Below are 9,807 nucleotides of genomic sequence, written 5' to 3' on the forward strand. Positions count from 1 at the left end.
ATAGGAAATCTCACTCTTTTTTTTTAAATTTCTCAGGGCAATTTCCCCTCACTGTAGAGCTGAATCTCACCCAGTTCAATGGAGTATCAATTTAAACCTACTGCTTGCTGCGAAAGTGGGGAAAGTCACATTCACATATGCAAAAAGCAAACCCATTCCTAAAGGGCCAAGTGCATGGCACTTGAATTACTTTACTGAACCAAAAAACTCAGAACAATTATAGCTTGTAGGTTTGTGCCAATTAGAATCTTATTTCATCATTTAAGGAATAGAAACCCCCTTTTTTTTAAAAAAAATCCTTTTTATTTTACTCCATGGGCGGTGAACTGATTATTTGAAAGCCAAGAGGGAGAAAGCAGCTTGTAATTTAGCACAACTGTTTGATTGCTCAGAAAATAGCACCTAGCGATTACCTATTATAAATCCTCCCTTCAGCTAATGAAGCTTATGCTCAATTCTAAACCACACACAAAAGTGGCTTGAAAATAGCACCTGTGCTCTAAAACTCACTGACGCACTATAGAAAAAAAAATCCCATCCTGTGACTCTGCTGCTGAGCTCTAATTATATTTCCCTTCCTAGAAAAAGGCAGAGGATGGACATTTGTTCTCTGCTTAAGGTCTACTGGGTTTCCATAAAATAGCTTTCCTGTGACTGGCATTCGAGAGAGGAGCAGCCACACTGATCTCCACATCCTCTCCAATTAAATTGTCTCTTAGATCCAGAGGAAAGATAAGATGCTCAGGGTAGAATGCAGATGAGTGGAATCAGCTGGTGTGTGGACTAGCTCAAACCTGTTTCAAAGAGTAAAAGCCAGTGCAGTAATAGATTTTCATATGAAGGAGACGCAAAGCAGATACACAATTTCAATGGATCTGCTCATATGCTTAAAGTTAAGCATGTGCTTATAGGCTTTGCTGGATCAGGCTCGAGTGCTCAGCCTATGGTAGGATCAAGTCCCCAGTGGAGTACTAGGTTCTATCCACCTCAGTTATGTCCATTTATCTCAAGTCTCACAAGCATTTCAGAGGATCAGAATTCAGTTGCATTTTCTGTTACTAGTTTCGTCTCATCAGTGATACTTTGTGGGTGACCATTTCTTCTCAGAATTAGCCAGTGTTGGGTACATGAATCTCAGTATGTTTCTCTTTGTAGTATTTAGGCATTTGCACATGACCCATTTTTGGCTTGCTTCACACAAAGCAGAAACAACTTTATTTTAGCAAAGGTTTGCTCTCCATTAGAGATGGGCCTGATCCAAAATTGTGAGTCTATACACCCTAGACTTGAGGAAGTTCTTAACATGAGCCTAGCCTAAACTCCAAGGCCAAATGCCTAGCTGAGTTTCAAGGTGTTTCAAATTCAGATCTGAATTTTATTTGTATAGTGGGATCCTGGGACGTGACTGGGGCACCCTTGGCATGACGATATTACAAAGAAATAATACCATGTAGCTTGGACACAACTCTACTGTCCAGGCCTTTGCACTGAAATTGCTTCTTGGTAGTAACTTTGTTCATCACATTCCCTCCTTCTTTATATCACATTAGCTGAGAATGTTGCTCTAGACTCTGTTGTTCAAAACTAAATATCTGCAAAATTGAAAAGGGGGCAGATATTCTGATGCGCTCTCTCCAGCAAGCATCCAAGAGGTGAGCTAAGGAAAAAGATACAGTAACGGACACTAAACTAGGTTCTACAATTTGGGGTATATCTATACCGCAGTAAGACTCTCCTGGCTGGCCAGTGCCAGCTGACTTGGTGTCACAGGATTCGGGGTAATTGCAGTGTAAATGCTTGGGCTGCAGCCCTAGCTCTGGGGCCCTCCCACCTCACAGGGTCCTAGAGCCCAGGCCACAGCTGAACCTGAATGTCTGCTCTGCAATTAAGCCCTTTAGCCCGAGCCCCTGAGCCCAAATCAGCTGACACAGGCCAGCTGCAAAGTTTTTAACTCCAGTGTAGACATACCCTTAGAAACGAAACTGAAAAATGTATTAGATCAGAGCCAAAAATGTCCATTTCTTTGTCACAGGCTATAGGCCACATGAGTTTTAAATGCACAGACTTTTTTTTCCCATTTGCTCTGCCCTATTTTAATGCTAATTTTCTTTTATGATTAAATCCCACTGGCATTCTGCACATGTTGACAGCAGGCCAAAGACTCAATGCGGGGTGGTGGTGGTGGGGGGGGGAAATTATTCTATTGTACAACCAAACACTATGCTCCTAATATTGTTATATAATACCTATATATCTTGTCAGATTCCAAAATTCATGAAGGACACTTGCATGGAAAGAAACATGCAATTGATGACTGCAAACCAGTTAGTTTGTTTGTATTCCTAGAGATCAGTTGTTTCACTTGAGTTTGGCCTTCTTGGTAGAAGCTGGACAGCTTGAGTGAAAACACCACAAGCTTAAGAAAAAGTTTGTAGGACGGAAGTGTATTAATGTTATAAAATCATCTTTCTCTGTTAGTGTTTGATATTGTCCAATAGTAAATCACTTCTTGTTGTGGTGTCACATTTGATGGTTTGGGTTTTAAACCAGTTGGTGCTACTGTTAAATCAGGAGGCGGGGCTAATAGAAGTTGTGACTATATATGTCATCATCTGGAGTCCCTCTAGGTTCCCACTTGCGCTTAAAGATTGCAGTGACGTTTCCTGCAAAGGCTGGGTGAGGAGGGCATTTAAGTGGCACCCAGGACTTGAAATTCTTCCCCTCTTGATGTCTCTCTCCACACATGAACTTCATAAATCTTCATTTATTCTCTTGGCTGGCTGTGTCATAGAATCATAGAATATCAGGGTTGGAAGGGACCTCAGCAGGTCATCTAGTCCAACCCCCTGCTCAAAGCAGGACCAATCCCCAACCCCCTGCTCAAAGCAGGACCAATCCCCATGCAGGCTCATGAGAAATATTAAAATACAATTTGAAATAAAGATTTGTATTAACCAAAGGCTGAGTTTAGCTTTACACATATCTCTATATATTTTTTGAAAGTTGGGATTTAATTTAAATCTGATATAGTCTTATATAAATGAAGATAAGTTCCAAATGGGATCAGACAACAGTGTTTGCGCTTCCTGTCATATTTTAAAAATTAAAGCTAACTGGCAAAATTTAAAAAAAGGCTTCTCAAATCTGCATCACGAACAACCTCAAATAGCATGGATATGGATCTGGGTTTCACAGCATGGATGATCATTGTTTTCTAATGTGTTTGATGATATTTCTATCCAGAATAAGAACAGTTCTTGGGCAAGCATGCAATCCCTTAGTTTAATTTTGTTCACATATCCAGCATACCTGATGCAGGATGTGTCCTGGATGTGAGCCATTGTTATAATATAGCACCAGCAAATATAAGGCTGTGTACTCCTTCCTTCCAGCTAATTTACCCAAGAGCTACAAGCCTTGGACTGGAGTATTTGAAACATACTTGAAGTTTTATATTTACTTGGCTAGTGCAGCCACAATAACGTGGTACAAGGATGGGATCCCAAGCTTGATTTATAATGAAAAGCGTTTATCTCCTTTTACTTTGCCTCTGGTAACCCATCCTTTCACGCTTTCATTCTAGTGCTGTGGATACTGGTCTTCTGACAGTAATTCAAAAAGAAGGGCACTCCTTGAATGAATAAATGCATCTGTTTGCGGATTCTAGCATTTTTGTAGAGCTAGGTCATGCAGTTGACTGCACAACACAGTAAATATACATAGCTATAAATAGGCATGGAAGGAAAAGTAATGTGCTTCATACGTTTGTCTTGTATTTGCTAGTCTGTTAAATTTTGTAAATATCATTTTACATGTGCCTTTTTTTAGAGCTTATTAATTTTGTTATATTCATAATGTATAATAAATATTTTGGGCCCGGGAATCAATATGCTGCTGCTTGATTGTGTCTTTTTAAAACAAAACAAAAAACCCCCCACAAATGTGGCTTCCCTGTTTTCTTCAGTTAGTTTAATACCCCAGTCCTGCTGACAGCACCAGCAGGAGGTTTATCCAGCCATGGCAAAATGAACAAGTTAAAGCACATGAAAATTGGATCTCTGTTTCTATGCACTCTCTATACTCACAATGGGAATCAGATTGGGAATTTTGTGACTTTCAAACCCAGCATTATGTGCAAACATTGTTTTAGAAGAGAAGTAGGAGTTTTGTCTGTATAAAGATTATGGCATAAAGCCCAAATAAAACAGTAGGAAGGCCCTACCCAATAACACAAGCATTGAGAGGAACCCTGGTTTCATGCAGATCTCTTCCATTTCATTTAGACCACTGGCATCCTACCATGACTCTCTGAAGAAGCACTTCATCATGCTGCAAAAGAAACAAACCAGGATGCAAAAATGGAGAACAGGCCATTGTCACCCCAGCTAAACTATGTGCAAAAACATCTGCTAAGCAGCTATCATTTACCTTAGTTGGCCACCAGTACAAATCCAGATGTAATCTACTCGGCTGTGCGTGTGAGACGTAGTGCCAACCTCGAGCACCCAAAAACCATGTCAGGCCTCTAAAAAAGTCACGAGGCTTAAAAATAATGAAATTCTAAAAGATAAAAAGGTTGAGGTGGTTTTTCTTTGCTTTCTGTGCTCTGAGCATTTCGGGTTGACATTTTCAAGCTTTCCTCTACAATCATGACAGCTAGAAACCCCCTTTTCATTTTATTAACATAAGTCAGGAACCGGGGCTTTAGGAAAAACAACAAATATGACCCTTGGGATGAATTTGTGAGAGTTTGCAACAGTGGCCTATGTCTCAGTATTTATTTTTCCTTGTATGGCCACCTCCTTGACATTGGAACCTCTTGGAGCTAACTCAGACTAAAGGGAAGCGTTCTATGTAGGGCTATGAAGCTCCATATGCACTGTGAGAGCCAGATCAGTCTGTGTGCACATTTCGTATAATATTTACAAGCTGCATGGTTATAAAGTTTATTCATGTATCAAGTAGAATTATGGATGGCAAAGAATGGAAAAGATTTCATTTTGTACTGGATTACCCAATAAGTGTGTATGTACACATACCCTCTCCCTTGCCTTCTATGATGATGGTGACAGAGTACCAGTATGTTGTGAATCATCCATCCTTGACAGAATGTAAATTATTCTCAGGAGTGTTGGGGAAAAGACATATTAGGAAATCTAATCAATGTCTAGCTATTCAACGTTATTTCCTCTGTTCTATTCCCAGGGGGTTTATCTAGTCGAGTTCTAAAGAACTAGGCCTTCCTTCCACTGGACTAGTTCCATAATTTAAATGATCTCCCTGTTAGCAAGAGTTTTCTAGATACCAGACTCAGTTTTCCTTTACTTAATATGATCGTTACTCTTTTGACTACCTTAAACATTTCCTCAGGCGTCTCCTCTTTTTTCCTTCCACTTTTTAAATGCTTGGGGGTGGTAACATTCCAGTTCCCTCTTGTAAACACTAGGCAACATTCACTCCTGCTTAGCTATGCATATATAGATAAATTTCAAGCTCCATAAATAAGCTCAGCAAAAGTGCATCGGTAGTGCTGAGATCTATAAAACAAGACATTAAGGGCTTGGCTACACTTGAGAGTTGCAGCGCTGGGAGTTTACAGCGCTGGTCATCCAGCTATGTAGGAACAGCGCTGGTGTGTGGCCACACTCACAGCTACCAGCGCTGGTGTGTGGCCCCATTTGCAGCGCTGTTGGAAGTGATGCATTATGGGCAGCTATCCCAGCGTTCAAGTGGCAGCAACGTGCTTTTCAAAAGAGGGGGGGTGGGGTGGGGTGGGGCTGTAGTGTGACAGGGAGCGGGGGAGAGAGAGAGTGGATTTTTGGAGCCAACACTGTGTGTTTAGCTTCCTGCCTTGCAAAATCAGAAAATGTTCCCGATCCCTTACCCTTAACTCTTAACTGCAAACAGCCTGCATCCAACGGACTCCCTCTCTCCCCTCTGCCCCCGCTGTTTCTGTCAAGCAAACACTCACTCCCTGCCTGCCTCATTCACAGGGGTTATCTCATTTGTGATTGTTCACAGTCAGGTACAGATTGATCACAGCAAACAGGAGGTGTTTGATAAGCAGCTCCCGGAGCACCGGAGCTCCGCGTTCACAACAAAACAAAGAGAGTAATTTAGTTAAAAGCATTCTGGGATATCTGCTAATACCCTGGAGGCCAATAACAGCGCTGGTGTGTGGCCACACTTGATGAGCAGCGCTGGATCACCAGCGCTGCACTCGCTACACCCCAAGAAGACCAGGTGTTCAGCCAGCGCTGCAGCCAGGGAGTTGCAGCGCTGGATGTGCCTTGCAGGTGTGGACAGTTACTAATTGCAGCGCTGGAAAGCCTCCACCAGCGCTGCAACTTTCAAGTGTAGCCAAGCCCACAGTAACGATTGGTTTAGCAATAATGTTTGAGTTTTACAAGTGGATTAGTGGGCTCTTAGCCATCATTTGTGCTGGGTCATTTGTGACTGGTGAGCTCTGAATGTGGTTTTAACCTTGCACCTTAAAGTATTTACAGATGTTTGTCGTTTTTTATTCAGAGCAATGGAATGTTGTTGGTCCCAAGTGATGTCACAATTTTGGCATTGTAGCCTTTTTTTTTAAGTAGAATAGCTTTCTTGAAGTCTGAAAGCCAAGTCTCTCTCTCTACGCTCCTGGTCTCTTTGCTGCTAACTGTTGCTAGATGAAAACTGTGAAGAATTACTGAATATTAAAAGCAGCCCTGATAATTAATCTGACAAATAGTACTTGACCATCTGTAGAGCTGGGTTAATAAAGAGAAAAAAATTACCAAATAATTACTCCTGATGGAAAAATATTTGAGAGATAAAATACTTGGGTGCTAATAGTTCTGAATACTTTGACAACACCCTCCTCTTGTGTGATTGACCGGGGGGGCTCAACATTTTTCTTTCTGAGCCTCCCATCCCCCAACATGCTATAAAAATTCCACAGCCCACTTGTGCCACAACAACTGTTTTTCTGCATATCCAGTAGATTAAAAGCCAGGGCTGGTGTTTGTAGGTAGCAAGCAAAACAATTGCTTGGGGCCCCATAAAACGAAGTTGCTTGGTCTTTAGCTTCAGCCCTGCATGGCAGGGCTCAGGCTTCAGCTTTCTGCCCTGGGCCTGAGAGAGTCAAACACTGGCCCTGCTCTCTGGTTTATTTTGCAGGAGCCCCTGAAACCTGCTCGCGGCCCCACCAGAAGGCCCCGGCCCCCTGGTTGAGATCCGCTGTTAGAGACTAAAGGGGCTTTCAGCCAAAAGAGCCCCCATTAAACTGAAACTTTAGCAATCCACCATTTAGTGCAATTGTGTTCCTCAGCACAGAGACCTAATAACGAAGAGGGTATGTAAGCTGGGAAATCGCTGTCTGTTCTGAAACATAGTTCAAGCTACTGCATGAATATCATGTTTTCCTTGTTTTCATAATTTATTCAAAGTGATGATATTTTAGGGACAAAATGGTCAGTGTTGAAGCAGAGAGAACTTTTAATAATGTAGCGGTCACTTGAGAGTGCCTTCCCCAGTAGGCGAGTGCTGTGCCTGAATTCTCCCTGCTTATGGAGACAGGTAAAGCTGTTCCATTCTGGGCCCTACACATGGTTTCTAGCGTATTAGTTTTGTAATTCAGTGAAGGACTTACAAAAAGTGTAGTTCAACCAACCCTTATTCGAGTGCAAGTGGGATGTAGCATCAGATCACTGCTGTTAGCTAGTAGGAAACTGCTTCAGTTCTGGAAGCCGAGGCTCAGTTTTGTTGCAGCCTCTTGAAAGCTGGGTGTCACTGCTGAAACTGGGCAATTCCTGGAAATCCACAAGGGTTGTGGATTTGGGATTCCTTCTATCCTACTTTTTAAAGGGCTCCCTTAGCCTCTCCTTACCGAGGCACTACTCCTGGGTAAGAAGAGGCTAAGGGAGCCCTTTAAAAAGTAGGCTAGAAGGAAGTTTTGGCTGAGTAAAGAGAATAAGATGGGGCCCAAAGTTATAGCTGGTCTACACTTGGGGAAAATCGATATAAGAAGCAACTTGAGGCCAGAGAGCAGGCAGCTAACCAAAACCTCCATTTTATTTACAGATATACAGAGAGCTCCCACAGCCAGTTGAAACCGGCTGAGCTAACCCATAATAATCTAACTCAGTTGCCATAGCAACAAAAACCATGACAACCAAATACACAACAGGGCCAAAGATGTCTAAGTCAAGTTGAGCATTTGGCAAGAGCTTTGCTAGAGCGAGGGCAACCCCTCACTGAACACAAAGCTATAACAACATATGGTTGCTGCTTCTTTACCCGCTCACATGGTATGAACTATACTAGGTTGATAACCTAATGGTACTTTTATTTGGAGCACTGGACAGGACAATTGTTACAGAGCAATCAGTGTCACTTGTCTTCAGTAAAGAAGGTTTATGATACTGCATCCACAGTGCTTTACAAAGGTGGATACAATGCCCAGGTTACAAATGGAGAAACTGAGCCAGAAAGACTTACTCTACATCTCACAGCAAGAAAGTGGCAGCATAGAAAAGTCAAGGGCTAGCTCCGTAACTGCCACATTCGGTGTCTCAGTCTAAAGTTTAGATTTACAGAATCCTCATTCAGTTGCTCCCTAACCTGCTAGATGCCTATGGTTTCATAGGTAAAGTCGCCTTGGTGCCTAAATTTCTGCTGGTGCCACTACTGAGCCCTGACAGGATTCTCAACATCTGTGTTCTCCTGCCTATCTCATGTTTGGACCCTGAGCCGACAGGACTTCTCAGAGAACGCCTCAGCGCAGCCTATCAGCATGGGCCCTGCACAAACCCTTATACTCGGTAGTGCAGTGGCTTGAGCACTGAGAGGTCATGGAGACCTGGATTCACAACATAGGTGTAGTTTCACTTTTAGAGTTGGAGGGGGAAGGGGGCTTAATACTACTTCTGATAGGCAGAGGTCTAAGTTGCAGCTTTAGCGATAGATGGACTCCTGCAGCTCCAGGGATGTCCCTGCACCACAAAGGGAACCTCCCTGGATCCTGTCCCCCCACACTGGGGAGGGACTGACACATGGGGAGCCGTATCCTGCCCCAGTGAGAGATCAACAGACCTCCCGGCACTGCTGCAGGGAGCTGCCCACACCCTCACCCTGGGAAGAGACCGACAAACCCCACCCCATGCACACACATCCCAGACCTCCCCACTGCCCCAGAAAGGGACTGACAGCTCACCCCGCATGCTGAGAGCTGACCTGGGCCCCCATAGGGACCCCCCAGCTCTGGACCCCCCCTGGGGTGGGACTGACAGCCCCCCCCCCACCACTGGGGATCCACTGTGCCACAATAGGGAATCCCCCAGAACCTGCACTCCAGTAAGGAACCCCTCCCCTACTGCTCCATAGGGAACTCCCATGACAGGCCACCCCTGCCCCCATGGAACCCCCTGCCCTGGAAAGGGCAAGTGGTACAGAATGGGGGGGGTAGCGCTGGGAAAGCCCACTCCCTCACCCTTGCCACTCTTCCTCCATCTCCCTGTTGTTGGGGAAGAATCTCTCTCATCTCAGGGGTGATATCCCCCAACAACCCCTGCCCCCCCTTATCTGATGCCCCACTCACCAGTCTCTGCCCCATTGCAGGGGGTGATTCCCCCCACCATGGCCCTTGAGGATGCTGCCTCCCACCCCACCAGTCCCTGCCCACCCAGCTGCGGTGATGCCCCCAATGTTCCCACATAATGTAGGGACACCTGATATCTGGAGTAATGCCTCTCCCTGTCGCCACAATATCTGGGGATGATGACCTCATAGCTAGGGTTGCCCCCTCGCCCACCTGCCAGTCCCTGA

This window comes from Mauremys reevesii, linkage group 8 (assembly GCF_016161935.1).
Source record: "Mauremys reevesii isolate NIE-2019 linkage group 8, ASM1616193v1, whole genome shotgun sequence".
NCBI lineage: Eukaryota > Metazoa > Chordata > Testudines > Geoemydidae > Mauremys > Mauremys reevesii.